The sequence below is a fragment of the Suncus etruscus genome, chromosome 13, assembly GCF_024139225.1.
Source record: "Suncus etruscus isolate mSunEtr1 chromosome 13, mSunEtr1.pri.cur, whole genome shotgun sequence".
NCBI classification, from domain to species: Eukaryota; Metazoa; Chordata; class Mammalia; order Eulipotyphla; family Soricidae; genus Suncus; species Suncus etruscus.
Window position 1 is genome coordinate 72,165,482 of NC_064860.1, and position 21,198 is coordinate 72,186,679.

The following is a 21,198-nucleotide window of genomic DNA, read 5'->3' on the forward strand; positions in this document are numbered from 1 at the left end:
AATTATAATGAACTTATTTTTCAAAGATGATTCAAATTATTCCTTGTGATTGCCAAACTGCTGCTGCTTGTATTTAAACATGTTAAATATTAAATACTTTCGTTTGCAAGTCATAAACACTAAAGATAACCTATGTCAACTTTTTAATAAAATAAACAGTTCTAATTCTACTTCAGAAATAGTTTTATGCCTTCTCTTTGCAAACATCTTCTCTACAGATATTCCACTCTTATAAGTCTTTTAGCTGTCTTGTGTGTAGTTTGAGTATATTTTTCTGGCACTATAATGTTTTATTTTATTAATTAACATGCATTAACTTAATGTACTTAGAAGATACTAAATAATATTTTATAAATTTATCTCCCATTAATTGGACTAAGAAGTAAAAATTGAAGATTTGATAGATACTAAAAATATAAATCCATGCTTCCAAGGTAAATGCATGTTAAGAAAGAAGGGGGATATTAAGTTGAAGTCAATTTTATTAATACACTGTATTTTCTTTGTCCTCACTCAAATTGTATTAAAATTTCACATTTTATTTTTAAATAGATGATCAAATTATTTTGGAAAATTTGTTATAATTTTAAATTGAACATGCTCTTCCTTGAGTTTCATCCTTTTCTTGTCCACAAAAGCATGTTTTTCCAATCAACCTTCAATAAGTGTGTCTTGTGGTAGTAGTCAAAAATGGGTCACAGTAGTAACTTCACTGCCAAGTCTACTATGTGTGGAGAATAACCCTTCAATGTTGGCAAAGAAAAGGGATATCATAAGATATAAATTCTGTACCAAGTTAATAAAATAATTGAAACCCCAGATATAAAATCCTGTGTGTGCTCTTCTCATGTGGCCAGTGGTCGTCTTTCTCACTGTAATTTTTATCCATTGTTATAAACTTTGGGTTACAAAAATGGATGCATGTAATGAAAATATGGAACTTTTATTCTAGAGAAATTTAAATACTATATGATGCAGATCTCCCTAGACAAGCTATATAAAATAGCTTTACTATCTGGATTTATGATAAATCTGTGAAGATCACAGTAAGAAAATTTGAAATCAGTTTTATTGGAATATACTTTAGTAAAATAAATCCAGTAAAAGTACTGTTTTCTTACATATGGATCCATTGTGTTGTGATTATTGCTATAATTTTTCATTTTTTATAAATTCTAAACTAAAAAGAAAATTTATCTTAAAACTATGGTTTCCAAAGTTATTTGAAACAATGCTTCCTTTTCAGAAAAAGAAAAAAAAGATTACTTTGCCCTTTTTTCCATCCCCACCAAATCTATCTTTAGACAAAAGCAAATGAAAACCTAAAAACAGAAGTTGCCCACATTAATTGCATCCAAATAGACTATCCTTATATCTGCCATTGTCTACTGGGGTTGGTAGCAGTCATTTTGAGACTTATTTAAACTTTTTAAGAAAGAATTAATTATTAAATCTATTTAGGATGCTAGAAAAATAGCAATAGTCATGTAATTGCCTTGCATGTGGCTATCCCAGGTGTGATCCTGAGCATTTTATTAACTGTGAAATGTTCATTTCACAAATAGATCCCATGAACAGTGTCATGAGTAAACCATAATCACAGAGAAATTGGGAGCACAGGGTAAGAAAAGGGTAAAATTCCCTACTTTTCAAACCTAAAGCCTATGAGGCCCACACTAAAGCAACATTGTCCCACCTGCTGAGAATGATATTTACATCTTTGATTTACTTCAAACCAAGTGGGTGGGACAGTGCTCCTCACAATATTAACAAAGAAAAATAAAAAGAAAGAGTAAAATAAGAAATTGGAGCTAGCTAGATGGTACATAAAATAATGTGTTGCATGTGACTGACCCCTATTCAATCCACAGTACTATATGGTTTGAGGAACATAAACTGATAAGGCTCTTAAAATCCCCAGATATTTCTGGGTGACTGCTAGTCACAGAAACTACAGTGCTTGAGTAGCACATCATTTTCAGGCCATTGCATATAAAAACCAACCAGTTAGGGAACAAGAGGCATTTAGAAATATAAGTGGGGCAATTATAATATAATATATTACATATCAGATTTGTATGTGCCGGTAGACCGAAATGATAGTAAGAGTTTTAAATTAATTACTTTAGAAATATTGCATTTTTTACCACTAATTTAAAGAAAAATTCTTATTTGAAATCGCATAATATTACCAATGAAAAATTTGTCACAAACAAATGTGACTTTTTATGACTTTTTAAAACTAGAACCATTTTTGTTATTGCATCCTGCAGAAATATAATAATGATCTCAACTATGAAACACATACTACATTGCTCTATCTCTGAGACTTTTGTTTACTGTGACATCTACAGTTGTAAGGTTAAATCCTCAGGCAAAACAAAATCTATACAAAAAGTCTTTACCTCTTCTTTCAGTGATTTGATAAGTTCTCCTCTACAGAACATCTTAAACTAGAATTGATTCAGGGTATTTCAAGCTAATTCATCTTCCCTGTTGAAAATTGAGAGCAACCTGTAATAAGAGATTTGCCAAGCCTTGAAAATAAGGCAGGCCTTCTTTGCTCGGAAATGCTTATGCTTAGAAAACACATCAAATCCCATATTAGACCTACATGCTATATCTGGGTTATTAATGATACAATCCTATAACTTCATGCTATTAAAATTTTATGTGATCATACCGTTTGAGTAAAAATAATAATGGCCCATTTCTCTGGCTATGTTTACAGCTGGACAAATTATCAAAATGTAAGCATAAAGGTTGACAAAGGAAATATGAATTTAAAAGAATGCATGAGTAAAATTGACATGACAGTATATTCTAAAGTAAAAAAGGGTGGACCTGCAATATTTATTCTTTTTTATGTAATATGGGCTTGAAGGAGGAGAGATTTCAAGAATGATGAGGGGATCACTCCACCTTAACTTATCTTTAAAATGAAGAGCTTCACAGATCAAGACAGTATACTCACTTTTAAGCCTCTGTCTTTATGATAACTTAAAATAGTAACCTAGGTCAAATGGGTCAGGGGAAGGAGACAATAGAGATTACTTATTAATTTTGGAAATGTCCAAGAAATAGGATGTCACAAGGGCTTAATCATAGCTTCAAGGACCTTCACTACCCTTACTATAATTCATAAATTTTCCATAAATTTAAGCCATGGTAACATTGACTTGAAGTCTACACATAACTGATTGACTTTTGGTTTGACATAAAACAAGCAGTAATTATTGCAAGCTTGGTATTTGACTCAGATATTATATAAATATATATGACTTACCTATGTGGTATGTTGGATTTTTATCCTGATACTATATTCTTCCATCCAACGCTCACTGACAAACTACCTTTCACTACTAAACATGACTTCCTCAACAGTATCTACAGCCAAGATATTGATCATTATTGAAGATAATGATCTTATACTCAGAATATGCTCTGAATTTAGTGAGAAATTCACACACTCCCCAATTATGTAGCAACTTAGTGATATAAAAAATAACTGTTTGTGGTTGTGGTTTTGGATATTGCACTTCTATTGTTGTGTTGTTTTATGGTCAACTAAAATAGAGTAATAGAACATTTGAATAAAATTTCTATGCTGAGTGGCAAGTAACATTGCCCATTTCCTCACAAGTAACAAGGTACTTAAGTAATATTAAGTGAAAGGAAGCCTTGTTCATAATGTTCATCAATTTAAAGAGTTTTAATAAAAGCTCATTGTTTTATTTGTGAATATTACATCTCATCATTAGGCATAATCTTAGCTTTGGTTACCAATAACTAGTATAGGCAACAGATGTAAAGCAAATAACAAATATTCAAGAGAAAGAGAAAAGTAAGATAGGATATCTGTGTCACTGTCTGTACCAACATAGACAAAACACTGCAACCTTTCTTCTGTAAGTGTTCTTATTTTTTTTCTCAGATAACATTACTAGTTGTTTTTGAGAAATTTTTAAAGTGCTTATGAAGGGGTAGGCCACAGTATGCAAATTTTACAGTCCTAAATGGCAATAACAATAATAAGAATTAAGAAGTATTGTGCTTAGGAAATCAATTTTAGAATATATCTATATGCATACCAGGAATATATGTAATATATGTATATATGATATAAATATATATTTATATTTCATACACATATGTAATGTATGTATATACTTACAGAGATAGAAAGATAGACACGCCTAAGCTTAGATCACTGTACTGAAAGGTACAAGAAGGAAAGAGAAAAAATTGGCAAAAGGGTGGAAGGAAGGAAGGAAGGAAGGAAGGAAGGAAGGAAGGAAGGAAGGAAGGAAGGAAGGAAGGAAGGAAGGAAGGAAGGAAGGAAAGAAGGAAGGAAGACCAACACAGAAATATAGGACAAGATTTATTTATTGGTATTACTGCTAGCTGAACAATAAGAGTCTTAAAAGACATTTTTAGTTACCTATGAGGCTTGAACATAAATCTCAGGACCATAGCTTATTGGTACAGTTAAATGTGGAAAACCATTTTGGTTTATTAGAAATTATTACCTAAGAAATTCATTTTGTCAGTAGACAGTTAATAATCATGTAAAAATAATTAAGCTAACCCCCTTCTCTAGAAGTACGTACCAGGGAAATTTAATAGTAATAGCCATGAATCTCTTTAGAAGTTTAGGTAAGGGGCACAGATAATGATCTAAAACATATCTAAGGGTGTTTTTTTTCTTTCAGATAAAATAAGGTCGGAGTCAAATCAGCCCTTTAAAAGCTTAAGTATATTTATTGTCACCTGAAGCTTTCTTTGCCTATTTATAAATGAAGAAAGTAAAGATTAGACTTCAAAGAAAATTTTAGACAGACTTTCAGGAAATGACTGATAATGAATGACTTTAAATCTAGATGAAGTGTTTGTGAGAGTTTTAACTATTGAGAACAAAGGTGTTTGGGCACTGGTCAGTTTAAGTATAACCCCAAGTGGTTTCTGCCATTGATCTTAGCAGCTGCCTTTTAGTTAAAGTGCAGCAGAGCAGTTCCTTGTGAACTATCACACATCAGGGTGACAGAGGAGTGCTTAATAGTCAGCTTTGCTCAACAGAACATTCCATGATGATGGCAATGTTCTCCACCAGTACAGAAAAATTGTCAGCCAGAAGGCACAATCAAACATTTCAATTTAAGCTAATTAGGATTCAATACAATTTAAATTTTAGTTTTCTGTTTTTCTAGCAACATTTCTACTATTTGATTCCTCAATTGGCTAATAGATTCTTTTGAAAAACACCATCCCAAATGTTGATTCTTTCATTAGATGCCATAATAGGTCTTGTCCTTTTATCCCATGGTTGATGAAATAATGCATTTTTTTAATCTTGAAAACCATAGGCTATTAAAATTCATGCAGTGGATATTAAATAAATGAGATTTTCTTGTTTAATTGCAAATCTTTAAAGGCAAATATTGTAACATAATAAACAAGGGTTCCAGTCTGATACCAAATCTTGAATTTAATACCAACAGTGAAAAGGGGGCTTACCAACATCCCACAAAATCACATTTATTTTTACCATCTCCTTATGTGATTTGAGATTCCTAAAAGCAGAAACGTACAAAGTAAATTTAATTGCAAGTCTATTCTATTTCTGTATAATTTGTATAATGTATGCATGACAGATGTCCAGATCACTTTTCAGAAACAGAAAAATAAAAATAGAAAATAAAAAACAAGAAGAAAATCTGCAGGTTGCTAGAAGTCAAAGCAAACCAGAACAGATATTCTTTGGTATCATTCACTTGTTTTAGCTCATGTTTCCTTTTTATCTGCTTTATCTAATAAAATAATAGGAAAGTGGGTGTAGGGAAACAGGTAGTGCAGGGAGTAGAGATTATTGAAATGTCACATGAAAGCTAGTTAATATTAGACAAAAGAAATAAAAAATGAATTAAATCATTCATTCCACCTGTTTCTCTCCAAGTATGGAGAAAATAATTTAAATAACACAATTGAATTGCTTAACTCAGGAAAGAGCACTTCAATTCCTTTCTATTATTGATAAAATATACTTTGGTCAAACATCTCCAGTGGCACATATTATACTCTTTCAATAGATAATTCTCAGTGTGAACTTATTTTTATATGCAAGTATAAAAATCATAAATCTCTAGTAGGTTTCTCTTCATGAAATTCTGCTATTATGAATTACTTTTCGGCAGATTTCAATACATTTGAACTATTTTTATTTTAATTTATTTTAAATTAATTTTTGGATCACAAAATTATAAATAATGGTTATATATGGATATAATTCTGACACCGCATCATCACCTGTTTACCCATTTTCCTCCATACTCTTTTAACTCACAAGTCAACTATGTGAGTCACTTCCTGTTCTTTTGTCTTTGCTTTTGATATCGTTGCTACCTTACTATGTACCTTTAAGTTTTACACATAAGAGAGATCATTTTTGTATCTGTCCCCTTTATTCTGGCTGACATCACTGTGAACAGAATCAATGATACTTCATATTTACAAAATAATGTCTCTTTCCTAAGAAATTAGCATTAAAATTTTATTAAGGGGAATTATAAATGCTGTTGTTACTAATTATCCAATTATACTGCTAGTAATTTGACATTAATACTGGATACAATAGGAGAGTAATAAATGAACAAAGAGTGATAATGAGATTAAGAATTAGTAAACTAAAATGAAGATACAAATTCTCCAGGCTCCATCACAACTAATGCTGCTTGACCATGTCTCTCCCCAAAATAATTTTACATCTGCTTGAAAGATTAAACTATTAAAAAAAACTATCAAATATTTTATTAAAATAAACTATTTAGCCTATCAAAGATTAAGCTGAAAAAAAAGTATAGCAGTTTGTCTTGCATATAACTGACTGTGATTTGATCACTTGCATTTCATAAAACCCTTTAGGCACTGCTAGGAGTGATCCCTGAACACAAATTCAGGAGTAAATCCTGAGCACATGTGGTATGACCCCAAAATTAAATAAGTAAATAAATGAAGATGAAATCAGTTTTAATGAAAAAGCATTAAAGTCACCAAAATTATCTTTAGTATTTTTCTTAAAAAGTTTCTGCTAGTTGGGCCCGGAGAGATAGCACAGCGGGTTTGCCTTGCAAGCAGCCGATCCAGGACCAACGGTGGTTGGTTCGAATCCCGGTGTCCCTATAGTTCCTGTGCCTGCCAGGAGCTATTTCTGAGCAGACAGCCAGGAGTAACCCCTGAGCACAGCCGGGTGTGGCCCAAAAGCAAAACAAAACAAAACAAAAAAAAAGTTTCTGCTAGTGTATATACAATAAAGATGAGGACTCAATGATAGTAACTTATACATACATATGTGGAGTTAATATTTATTCTTAAGCTAATGAAGAATATGCTAGACAGATAGTCTTGAAGAAGTAGCAAAAATGGTGCAGCACCCAGAATAGACTAACAATACAAAATTATCAGACCCATTTCTGTCAGAGGGTAACAGAGACAGTAAATGCCACAGCTATGGATGCTTCTGATTAGAAGTTATAATTAGTCCGGAAGGTCATGATTGTTTGGGGTAGAAATGTAAAAAATAAAATGTTTCTATTCCATACTAATGACTTCCTATGCTGAATTAAAACAATAGTTCAAAGATGCTGAATAGAGTTAGATAGCTCAGGGGGTAAAGTAAATGAATACCTACTTAGCCCAATTTGATCAATAGAGCCACATCTAATCCCCTGAGCAAATAGTAGTGACCTCTGAGCTTTGAGCCAGTAGTAGGTTCTAAGCATTGCTGAGTTTGACCCCAAACAAAAATGAACAAATGGAAAATAAAATAAAATTTATTTAACAGCAAAGATCAATTTGGTTTTATACCTTATCTTGCTTAATGCTTACAACTCTTTAAATCAAATTGTTTCTATTTAATGTAATCACAACAAATGCAACAATTTTTCAAAAACATGGATTTTTTAAAAATATATTACTCAAATGTAATATATGTGACAAGGTCTGCTCAAAGATTCCTAATATTATATTTTACTTTAATCTCCTAATGATAATTGGCTATTCTCAGAAAGCATAAGGAAAATTTTCAGTAACACATAATTATTTAGTACTTTACACAGTGATACTAAGTACAGTAATGCTATTACTAACATTAATATTTTAATTAATAATTAATAATATAAAGATACCACATACACTTTAAATTTATTGGTTCTATGATACGTTAAAATATAAAATCAATATCTGTTATTTGATATTTGAAGTCATATATATTGAAAATTATCAACAAAATTTACATTTTGGATAATTTAGAATCTGGTATATTTTTTAAATGTTATATTTTATGTTTGGTGCCAGAGTGATGGTGTTGTGATAGGGCGTTTGCCTTGCATGCAGCTGACCCAGGAAAAACCTCAGTTTGATCCCCCCAAAGTCCTATATGGTCCCCCAAACCAGGAGCAATTTCTGAGTGCATAGCCAGGAGTAACCCCTAAGCGTCACTTGATGCGGCCCAAAAATCCCCAAAATAAAATATATGCTCTATTTTAGAGAAATTAAGCTTCTTTGATTCTGCAAATATCTATAGAATTTTCTTTAATGTTTATATTTAAAATATTTTATATAAAAATGATGGTAGCTAATGAAAATGACCAAATTTCTGATTAAGTTCTGTTAGTTACATATATCACTATCCATTTTTTTCAAGAAAGCCTAAAAACAAAATAAATATGTCCATGAAACTGAACTATTTTTCTGTTTTTGCATTATAATATGTACTATATACCCTATAGTACTTTAATACATTTTTGATCATTTACTAAGTTATAGGTGATAAAATATACTAATTTATATTATTTTTGTGTGTGTGTTTAATATACTATTAGCAGTGACTTCTGATTTCTGAGGAATCTGTTTCTGTAATAAAAAGATACTTCAAAGAAAGTTTTTCCTGAACAACTATTAGTTGTCCTTTTATCTTCTAATCATAAATGTTTTTGAGTATATATTTTATAAGTATGTTTTATGTAAATAAGATGTAAACAATTAGCATTTTCATAATAATAAAACCATCAGCAATTACTGCAAAGATCTAAATTATTTGAGAAGCACCATATTTTATGGTCATGATAATGAGATAAAAGGATGACTAGCTATCAGTTCTAAAGAAATGCCTTGATATTCTTTATGCTTTTTCAGCCCTTCATTTGGGAATGAATAAATATTAAGGAAAACAGACTTCATTATCATATATCATTGTCATATGTCTGTTTATGGGAATGGTAGAGGAGATAAAGAAGAAAAATAATGGATCAAGTTTTCAATTCTTGATTAGGTTACTATGATTCTATTTGCTAAACAAGAAATCTTAATTTAAGGACTTAATGTCATTAGGAATCCACGAGTCTTGGAAAAATAATTTGACTTGAAAAAGATGAATGACTGAAAAGATACCTTTTATATGAAGTGAATCTTTTTAAAATTAGGATTAAAGCCAATGACATGTATTATGTACAGTTGGTAAAATTTGATAAGTAATAAATTCCAAAGGAATGTGAATATTTCATAATATATTATGATATCTATGTTGAATATGATCTGAATTATCTGGGGAGATCTAAATAATTTAACAATGTTAAGTAAATTGTTTTTATTATTTATGTAGCTTTCTTAGCATTATGTTTTTAGTGTTTTAGTAATATCTTTACAAGAAAAAAATTGACCTTAATGTATACACTTAATTTTTTGGCAGTTCCTCAATATTTATTAATTCAATATAATTTTATTCTAGAAAAGCACAGAGTTTAAGTTTTTACTTTGCTTAATTGTGTTTTGACCATTCTGTTTTACTTAATTTATATGATAGCCTTTAAAAGTTTTATTTACATATTTATGACATGAAGCTGTATTGTGAAAATGGTAATATTTTTTAATTGTATATTCTCTGATGAAACATTAGTTCTAGAACTGTGACAAAACTTCAAAACCACAGAGTCCCCTGTATTTCTTAGCTTATCTTAATTGCCAATGATAAACACGGGTTTGTTCAGCTTCTACTGATGCGTCAACTGGTATAAATGAGCACTGGCCTGGAAATTCCTATCATTTACATCTACATCCAATGGAGGTTCTATTCAATGGACTAAGTAAATCTCTGCTAAACATTAATCTTTTTTATTTATGAGATTAATGCTCACATAGATTACAAAATGAATGAGGAAGTGGTATTTCAAATGCTAGAGAGGGGGCTAGAGAGATAGCAAAGTGGGCATGATGCTTTTGTTTCATATAGCTACCTGTGTTCTATCCCCTGATCCCATATGGTCCCCCAACAATTCCCTTCAGTGATTCTCCTGAGCAAAGATCCAAGAGTAAGCCTGAGGGCCACTGGTGCAACTCCAAAACTTAAAAATACAAAAACAAACAAACAAAACCTACTGAAGTATTTTACTTCCAATACCTCCAATTTAATAGTCATTTTTAATCCCAAAAAGTATTTTTATATATAAATAAACACAAATATTTGTCCAAACATGAGGAGAAGAATAATTAAGACAATAACAAAGGAAGCTGCTGCTCTTTAATTTTAAGACAATACACAGCAGTATTTGCCTTGCACACAGCTGACCAAGGACAACCTAGGTTCAATCCCTGGCATCCCATATGGTCTCCAAGCTAGGAGTGATTTCTGAGCGCATAGCCAGGAGTACTTCCTGAGTGTCACTGGATGTGGCCCAAAAACCAAATAAAATAAAATAAAATGTATGAATATGATCTACAGGTTTTTTTTTTCTTTTGAAACAACACTCATCAGTGTTTATTGCCAGTTTCTAACTTCCTACTCAGGAATTACTTGGAAAATCATGCTGGTTTGGGATTTGGACCTGCAAAGCCTGTGCTCAGCCCTTTCAGCAGTGCTCAGGAGTTACTCCTGGCTCTGTGCTCAGAAATCGCTCCTGGAAGGCAAGGAGGACCATATGGGATGTGGGCAAATGAGCACAGGCCCTTCCAAAGTCACATGTATGCAAGGCAAACACTCTGTCCTTGTGCTATCTCTCAAGCCCCTCCCTCTGTTTTTAAATGTATTTGCTTGGTTTCATATGTTATTCACATATTTTCTGTTATTAAATTCTTTTTTATCCCATGCTTCTTCAGATAACATATTCCCACTGTTCAAAATAATGTAATATATTCTAGAAAATATTCTCCCCCCTAATTCCCCCCCTTTAATGTAGTTTTATATTTTGAAATTTGTATAAATGTGTTATACATACACTGACTGCATTATTTTTTTAGTTGCACTGGAATCTTGGGGATGATCCATAAAAATAAAACTAAATAAACATTTTGCATGTCTAATAAAACAGGAGCCAGTGCTATTTTAATTCTGAAATGTAGGTGTTTGTAAGAATTATCACTTGAATTTATCCCTATTGATATTGAGATCTCAAGTGCTTAATGAAAATGTAAAGAATGCCTGTTGAATCTTTGGTCTTTTTGTTCTGTAATACTCACTTTTATAATTTAGAAAGAATTCATAAGAGTAAATCTAAACCCTTTCCTAAATAGTGTATCATGATTTTAAAAAATATATACCTTTTAGAGACCAGTAACTATGTTTCCCTGTGGAGATGATAATTAGTTATTAGCCACTTAATTCTTTGTGACATAAAATCCTACCTCATGAATTTTGCAAACTTATAGATGAGTTGGTTAGTTGAAGTTAATGAGCTTGATAGTCAGGGGAGCCAAATCTGAATCCCAGCTCCATCATGTTTTTGTCTGTGATCTTGAACTAACCTTGATGGATTATATAAACCAAACTAGGTTCCAGTTTATACTTCTTTTTGAGACCAGTGGGTTGTGAAGGACCACTGCTATTGTGTTCAGCTCTGCAAGCTGAATCTCTTCATAGTTTGTTTGGAGATTTCTGATATATTGGAAAAGCAATGTTGCAACATCAGACAAAATAAAAAGCATGACAAAAGCCTGCCATTTAAGTGTTAAGCAGTTTCAATCTAACAAAAGCTACGAACTTAAATACACTCTTTAGACTGAAAGTGCTTATGAATAGATACATACCTAAAAATGGATCTTTAAGTTATTGGAGCAAACAGTGGGACAGCTAATATTTAAGTAACATTTTGCCCCCACAGTCCTGGGTTTTATATTTGTAGAAAGTGAAAATGCAATAAAGGTTTTAAATGTAGAGATTAAAAAAAAAAAACTTTAGAGAAATATTTTGTTCGAGTAAGAGAACTTTATTACCAGAGAATTTTCTATAAAACATTTTCCCCAAATACAGGAAATTGTAATTGATAAGAAAAGGAAATAAATGGTACCTGGCAAAAACCATTCAATAATCAAGGAAAGAAGATGAGCCAGCTCTCCTAAAATGATTTGTTTTTATAGGACAAAAGAAAAGAAGGGCAGAGGTCTTAGCTGAAGGCTTCATTGCACATCTCATTAGCATCTTAAATCTCCCCCCTCAGGGAGGAAGGTTTACTATATAAAGATAAAGGGTCTTTAGAATGTCAAGATGGCTGCCAAATTGGTTTTTATCAAATTCCCTCCTTTTTTTTTTTTTTGTTTTTTGTTTTTTGTTTTTTTTTTTCCGGACCACACCCGTTTGATGCTCAGGGGTTACTCCTGGCTAAGAGCTCAGAAATTGCCCCTGGCTTGGGGGGACCATATGGAACGCCTGGGGATCATACCACGGTCCTTCCTTGGCTAGCGCTTGCAAGGCAGACACCTTACCTCTAGCGCCACCTCACCGGCCCCAAATTCCCTCCTTTTTAATTTGTATTATCAGTCATCTTCTGCCCTTCCTGCCTCTCAGAGTGGGACTTTCGATAGTCCTATAATACTTGAAGGACACAGAACAAGTGGTCCCTTCCAAGTGAACAAATTAGGAGGAGAGATAATTCTCTGCTTTCCTATTTCTGCATTTCTTTTTACATTGAAGATGAGTTTTCAGGTGAGAGAAGTTGTGGCTTACAATTTTGCCATGCTGTCACTTTAACTAGGAGTACAGAGAAGGAACAAAGCCAGCTTTGGAATACTTTGGGATATTAGTAGCTATGTGAAGCTATTTCTTTGCTTATTATGCAACAAGTCAAAAATCTGTGTTCTCATACCAGTGCCAATAATGTTTTCTTACTTAAAAATAAATTTCCTACTTAAAAATAACAGTTTCTAACTTCAATACCCATAACCTTAACATATCAGCTATAAGGTGAATTACATTTTCAAAATAGAACTGGAGAAATAACTTTTAATATTTAAATAGCTAAGGGAAAAGATGAGTATAGAGAGGTAGAGAAGAAAGATAAAAATGATTTTGGCAGCAAAAGTGTGATATGATGACAGCTTGAACCCAAAAGATTGCTAAGGAAATAAAAAATATAATATATTTGAAAGATATTCAAGCAATCAATTTGGCTGTGCATGGCAATGTGGTCAGATGCCAAAAAATTTAATTTCTAGTTTCCAAACAGGAGCCAAGTAGTCCAATTTTGAGTAGCCATATGATTGACATATAGTATTAATCCCCTGCTATATATATCTATGCCAGAGAGAATATGACAAAGAACATTATAATTCTCAGTTTCTAAGAGACTCTCTGATTATTGATTAAAAATAAATTAGTAGGTTTATTCTATTTAACAGCATTAACCCCAAACTGGCTAGCTCCTGAGTGGGCTCTTGAAGTTTATATGTAAAATTAGCACAAAAAAAAAGCCCAGTAGTTTCTGAAGTTATAGTTATGTATTTAACAAGTTTGAGAAGGTAGATTTCGGGACTCTCAATGTTATATTTGCATGCCCTTCTGCTGGTTTCTCACTGGTTCTGTCCCTCAAATTTCATACTGATCTGTCATGATGCTTTACTCAGTCTCTTCTTTCTACTGCTTGCTGCTCTTTTTTCCTTTAGCTTTCTTTTGTTATCTAGTCACCCTATTACTGCCTTTTATATTAGGAAATCCTCTGACCTGTGTTCCCTTTATAAATTTTCTTATTCTCAGCCATGAGCCATTTTCATTATCTTTCTGCCTAAATTCCCATCATGTTGGCATAATTTAAAGTAACTAATAGTCTTTACTTAATTATCTGGTTCGCTTTCTATTTCATCTACCATAAAACAGCATATATCTTGGAGTAATCAATCAACTCATTCATCTAATAAAACTTACTGAAAGTTTTTTGTCCAGAAATTGCCCAAGTTACTTTGGATATAAAAGAAAGCATACAGGTCCTTCTTAACATTGTCCTTTTTAACTTACATTCAATTGGAATAACTGGCCATAAGTAACATAAATAATATAAAATTTGTCCAAAGGAAATGAGTTCTGTGATAAAACGAAAAGCAAGAAAGTGGAGCTGGAATGATAGCACAGTGTTAGGGAGTTTGCCTTGCACGCAGCTGACCCAGGAAGGACTCCAGTTCAATCCCTGGACATCCCAAAAAATCCTCTGAGTCAGGAGCGATTTCTGAGCACAGAGACAGGAGTGATCCTTGAGTGCCGCCGGTGTGGCCCAAAAACCAAAGCCAAAAGCAAAAGCAAACAAAAACAGAAACAAAAAAGGCAATGAAAAAGAAAGAAAAAGAAAAAGAGAGAAAAAAAGCAAGAAAGTGCAGAAGGGAGTCTTATTATTTTGGTTTTTTTAAAACAAGGTGTAAAGAAATGCTTTTTTAAAAAAAAAGTAGTATTCAAAGTTAAAAAGAATTAGCATCTGAAGAAGCTCTATTCTAAACTTTGTGAGCAGAACAGGAGAGTTTTGAAATTGAACTTTTTTCATTATATTTTTGAAGGCTTAAGTCAATCTGTGTAGATGATTCTGAAAAGGGAGAAGAGGTATAAAGACAGAAATCTAAGGAAAACAGGACTGGGAGTAGGTGGGGCCTTATCACCAATGGAAATATTCTGACTCTTATTGTGATTAAAATGAGAAACATTATGGGACCAGATCAAAGGTACAGTGGATAGAATGGTGATCTTGCACATGGCCAACCTGGGTTTGATGAGGACATTCTATTTGGTACCCTGAACATACCCAGGAGACTTCTGTGTCCAGTGTTAGGAATAACCCCTGAGCATCTTCTGGTGTGGTTCTAAGATGAAACAAAAACAAACAAAAACAACAACAACAAACAAACAAAAAGGATGAGAAGCATTGAAAGTGTTAAACAGAATTGTTAGATTTCTGAATATTTTAACAGATACCTTAATCTTTTAGAAAGACTAACATTAGTGCATTATCAAACAAAGTAGTCAGGAGGTCATTGTAATACTCTAAGCATACAATCAAGAAAAAGAGGCTTGTGTTAAAAAGATAGCAATGATAAATAGAATAAGTTGAATTTTTTATTTTATATGTTCAGCTGATAGCAAGGATGTATAGTAATGAATGAAAAAAAGTCATGTATGACTTGAACTTTGGTTCACATACTGTAAAGGAATTTGGGAAGAATAATGACAAAATTCCAGAGGCTAATGGTGATTCCTATCTTAGGTAAGGTTTGGATCCATCTTGGTTAATTTTAATTATGTTATACTTACATAGCATTATTATATAATTCAAAACAAGCCATTGCATTTCTGATACAGATTTTAAGTTGAAGACCTTAAACACTGATTTTTGGGGGAGGGTATTTTGTTAGGGACAGAGACCCACCTACAATCAGTCAATCAATCAATGCTTATACTTGGCTCTTGCTCAGGGGTCACTTCCGGTAGCTCTTACCAGGTCCCAGGGATCAAGTATGGGTTACCTGAGTGCAAGGCAAGTACTTTTTATCTGCTGTAGTATCTCAGTCATCAATATCTTAAATATTGATTGGACCAGTGTTATAAAAATGAGTTAATCTGGAGGATTAAAGAAAAAATGATCTTAGGAATGAGCACTAGAATCCACTATTAACAACAATATATGTCTATAAGGATGGAAAATAAATTTGAATCATTAAGTTATATATTTTCTTCCTTTTTTCTTTATTTTATTTTTTTCTTTCCTTTTTAAATTAAAAAGAAATGTCATTCTAGGACCTGAGTGAAAGCACAATGGATAGGGCATTTGTCTTACATGTGGTTGAACTGGACCAACCCTAGTTTGATCTTTGGCTTCCCATATGGTCCAGGGAACTTGCAAATAGTGGTTTCTGGACTCAGAGATAAGAGTCATCACTAATCATCACAGGGTGTGTCCCAAACACACCAAACACAAAAAGTCATTTTACATTTGCTGGCATTTGGTCTGCAGAAAAATTCTGAAAATCATGTAGCAATAGATTTTAAGTTAGTTAATATTCACCCTGTAATTAACAACTTGCATGCATTCCAGCATTCTTTAAAATTTGATGCTTATTATATAAGAAATAAATTATTACTAGTGTGGTTCTGTAATAACCATATAAACATGTTTATATACTAACTCATATATACTATGCATATCTAATATAAAATTATTTTTTCAAGTTTATCTTTTACTTTTATCTTTCAATCAATAGCTTATAATTCCAAGAAGCAAAATTCCTTCTTCCTACATATAACAAAGACAAAAAGAAAGTAAAATATCAGTAACACACCTTCAAAATGCTTTTTCAAGAAGTCCATGGGTATTTTCTAGGCTTACATGAAGCTTTCTAAGAACCTCTCCAAATTTTTATGGGATTGGGTCATACACTCCAATTCTGATGTTAATAAGCAGCACTTTCTAAGCAAGGTTTAAGGTATTGTATAATCAATGAAAACCTTCCAATGATCATGCCAAATAAAGCTATTTTATTGTTGGTGCTCATTCAACAGATCCCAAATAATCAGTACAAAAATTTCTCTATCCTGTTCTAAATGCAAGTTGTATTTTTAATTCACAATAAAAATAGGTTATTAGAAAGCAAAATAATAAAGTGCACAAAATGCAACTTTGCATAATTATTAGATTCTACTACAAAATTTTTTTTGTTATGTTTTTTTGGGGGCCACACCCATTTGACGCTCAGGGGTTACTCCTGTCTATGCGCTCAGAAATCACCCTGGCTTGGGGGACCATATGGGACGCTGAGGGATCGAACCACGGTCGCAATCTTTCCTTGGCTAGCGCTTGCAAGGCAGACACTTTACCTCTAGTGCCACCTTCCCGGCCCCGCTACTACAAAATTTTAAAATAATAATATTGTATCTATTCATTAAGTGTGGGTATATTTGAGAAAAGCACAGGAGATATATTATTATACCTGCAATTTATTGTTGTTGTTCTAAAATCAGGAGAAATCATACTATAATGAAATAGGTTTATTTATGAATACCTGTATTCCCACTTTTAATAACCACCCTTTATTTGAATTATTTACATTGTAATTTGACACAGGAGCATTTTCCTTGAAGGTTTATAAAATCTTTTTGATTGACAATATAATTTTATAGGAAATAACATATAATCTAAACTGCTTTTTATTAGTAGCAGTCAGTATAGAATATTATTCATAGACAAGCATGTTGACAGAAATGAAGAAATTATAAATCAATTGAACAGTCTTTGAATTTGTTTTTAACTTATCTAAAACTAGTTTTTCTGCCTTTTAAAAATATAGCTATAAACCTAAACTAGTAGCAATTTTCAGTACTTATCTTGTAAATGATAATAACACTTGTAACTAAAACATTGAGTCAGAATCCATGAATTTCTACACAAGTATATCTATGTTTTGAAAGGAGTCCTATCCATGTTGAGATCATAACATTGTTATTTTATTAAAAGTTGTGCATAATTTATTTATCATTGCATAAATTATTTTACAGATACTTAGATCCAATGCACCATTATAAAATACTTTATTATTAATTATTAAGGAGTAGATAAATAGTACAACATGTAAGGTACTTGCCTTGTTTATGGCTGAATCTGATTCAATTTATCAAACCCCATTTGGTCCTCTGAATACTTATACATGTGATTCCTAAGCTCTGAAACAGAATAAGCTCTGAACATAATAAGGTGTGGACCACACATCCCTTCTCAAAATATGGCAGGCAAACAAAAATGTCAGCCAGAGCAGTGGAGCAGCAGTGGATATTACCTTGCATGTGCCTGACCTAGGACGGACCACGTTTGAACCCCTGGTGTCCCATATGATCCCCCAAGCCAGGAGCGTTTTCTGAGCACATAGCCAGGAGTAACACCTGAGCATTACCAGGTGTGGCCCCAAAACAAACAAACAAACAAAATGTCCACTATGTAACTGATATACTTAAAACTTAGAAATAGTTTCAATTATTTCCTTATTTATTAAAATACTAATAATTTAAATATTATCTTATTTCTAATTATCTATGCAATATAGTTATGGTCATGTTGAAATATTTTTCAGTGTAAAAGATTATCTTGCTATCAACAAAGTGCCCACAGCCCTTCTACTCTGTTCCTATATCTCCTCTAGTCCAGTCTTCTTTTTCTTTACCATCAGCATGCTTTAGCATAAAGCAAAAGAAAAACCATCATCATGCTTGTTAATAATTATATGTATATACATTTATTATTATTATATATTACTATATACATTTATATATACATATATACATGGTTTTTGTGGTTTTTGGGTCACACCCAGTGGAGCGGAGCTCAGGGGTTACTCCTGGCTTTGTGCTCAGAAATAGCTCCAGGCAGGCTCGGAGGAGACCATATGGTTTTATATTCTAAAGCTAAGTCCTTTATAGTGTTTTATACAAGGGACTGGTTTAGTTTCCTGCAGAAATAAGAGCTATTTTGTGGCTCAAATACTCCCAGTAGAAATATATATGTCTACTAGTGTCTTGGTAATAGGAATAGGAATAGTATAATAACAGTCTACCTTCAGAATATATAAACATTTATTGTCCTTGAAACTATATAAACTTGATAAAAAAATTAAAACATTTTCACAGCTACAAACTTTGTTCCTTAGTATGCAAAAAGCCAAATATAATCAACTTTTATTTTAGATTAAAATCTGGAGCTGGGAGATAGTAGGAAATGGCCTACTAGGTTCCATTCCTAGTATCACTTGGTTCATTGAAAATTGCCATGTGCTATTCTAAAAGCCCCACAGAATACAACTAGAGCACCCCAGCACTCATGGGGGTAGGTCTAAGTATACCCAGTGCTGCACAGTATCACATAATTGGATCTTGTGTTTAGTTGAAAATAATTGCTGGAGAAACTCTGAACTCCTTGCTACTTGGGAAATCAAAGGAAAAAACAAAACAGTGTGTGTGTGTGTGTGTGTGTGTGATATTTCATTGAATATACTAATTTTAACTCACAATTAAGAACTCTGATATTTAGCATTTTGTTGTATTTTATGTTTCTAATAACACTTTATTGGTGAAAGATTATATTGGTTTATAATCTGTACTAGTTTGTTAATCGATTTTTTGCTGATTATTTGCAAGAGAGTCATTTGTCAATCTATCTGTACTGTGTACTGTGGTTATTGAAGGCCTGAAGCACAAGCTTTGCATCCAAGGAAAATGAGTTGGAGACCTAGAAAAACATGATTTTCTGTGCCCTGAGACCACCAGCTCAGTAAGCATTATGCAGGAGTTAACTTCCTACTACTAAAACAGGAATACAAACAAAACTTAAGACAAATACCAAACTTATTGATACAGGCCACAGACTTGTAAGTATGGGTACTATAAAATTATTATAAACATTCCCAAATAGCTATTCTCTACTGACTCCTGAAGTTATCTTATTGTTGATAAGAAATAACAGTTTTTAAATGACATTCTGAGAAGCATTGTTGTTAATAAAATGAGATAATACGTCCTTTGCAGAGACATGGCTAAGATCACCAGTTATCTTGGGAAGGTATCTATTCTATAACACAGGAATAGTATGATTAAAAATAAAACTGTCAGACTCTGCTCTATAAGTAGACTTCATTTTAAATAAACCGGCAGCTGTAGAAAGGAATAAGTGAAACACTCAATTGAAAAAGTGGACAAAGATAAATATATCAGTATATCTATAAGTACCTGTAAATAAGTATAGAAATGTATCTATATCTATTTATTTTCATAAGAACATCTACTGTAAGAAATACTAACACAGTACTATAGTCGTGAGTGTTTAGGATGAAAATAAGATAAGCGATTTGGGAAATTAGAAAAAAAATAGAAATGGATTTTAGGATTGCTCTAGAAAGATGCAGAACACCTTGCCATATTTTAAGCAGTGCTGCAAACTTAATCTGTATTTTTGACATTATACTCCTATCCTGGTACTTTTATAAAATAACACACTAAAGAAATAGAAGCTAGTTAGTTGATGATTTTAATTCAGAGTACTTTGACATAAGTCAGTCATAAAATACTCACAGTGGAGGTACTCTTAATTTGTTTTGCAAAAAGAAAGTACACTATTGCAGAGTAAAGCAAAATAAGGAGTTCACAAACTTATTTAATTGAGACAGCAATGGACAAGGGTACAAGGAAATAATATGTCTTCCAACACTACTCACAGCCTATGCTCATTATATATAAATGTACTCTCTTACAGGGGTGATACAATAGCTACAAATAAAAAGTTCAGTTGTAGTTGATCTAGGAAATATAATAGAGGTTTCCTTTTATTTCCTAACAAAGAGAGATTATATACTTTCATAATGTAATGAATATACTCATATTGTTAAAAAAAGTGAGTTGTGAGAAGTGATTGAGGACAAGAGGTGGGACTATCATGTGCAGTGCAATAACTGGAGCAGTGGCACTAGAGGTAAGGTGTGTCTGCCTTTGCAAGCGCTAGCCTAGGACAGACCACAGTTTGATCCCCTCAAGCCAGGAGCACATAGCCAGGAGTAACCTCTGATTGTCAATGGGTGTGGCCCCAAAACAAACAAACAAAAACAAAACAAAAAAGACATTGTAAACTCTCAGAGTTGACCTTTGTTTTTATACAGTTTTATACTGAGTTTTATCCTTTCACAAGCCTGTCCAATTCACAGATGACAATTCAAGCCATGATTACATACAAAATAAAGATAGTCTACCTTCCCTTAATGGGAAAACATTGTGTTACAGATTTTTAGTTTGTGTAATAATTGGTCAAATGTACATATTCCCTGTCTTCTTTTCTCTTTTGTCTCTTATATTTTAAATCCCCCCTCAAGTGAATTGAATGTACCAGCAGAAAGAGAAACTATAAAGTATTTAATCTTAGACCCCATAAA

General features: G+C 32.5%; 1 protein-coding gene across 2 annotated transcripts in view; it reads left to right on the forward strand.

Annotated features, from left to right (window-relative positions):
- Positions 1-21,198, forward strand: part of CADM2 (cell adhesion molecule 2) — a 1,096,781-nt gene that overhangs the window by 834,616 nt on the left and 240,967 nt on the right. The window lies entirely within an intron of this gene.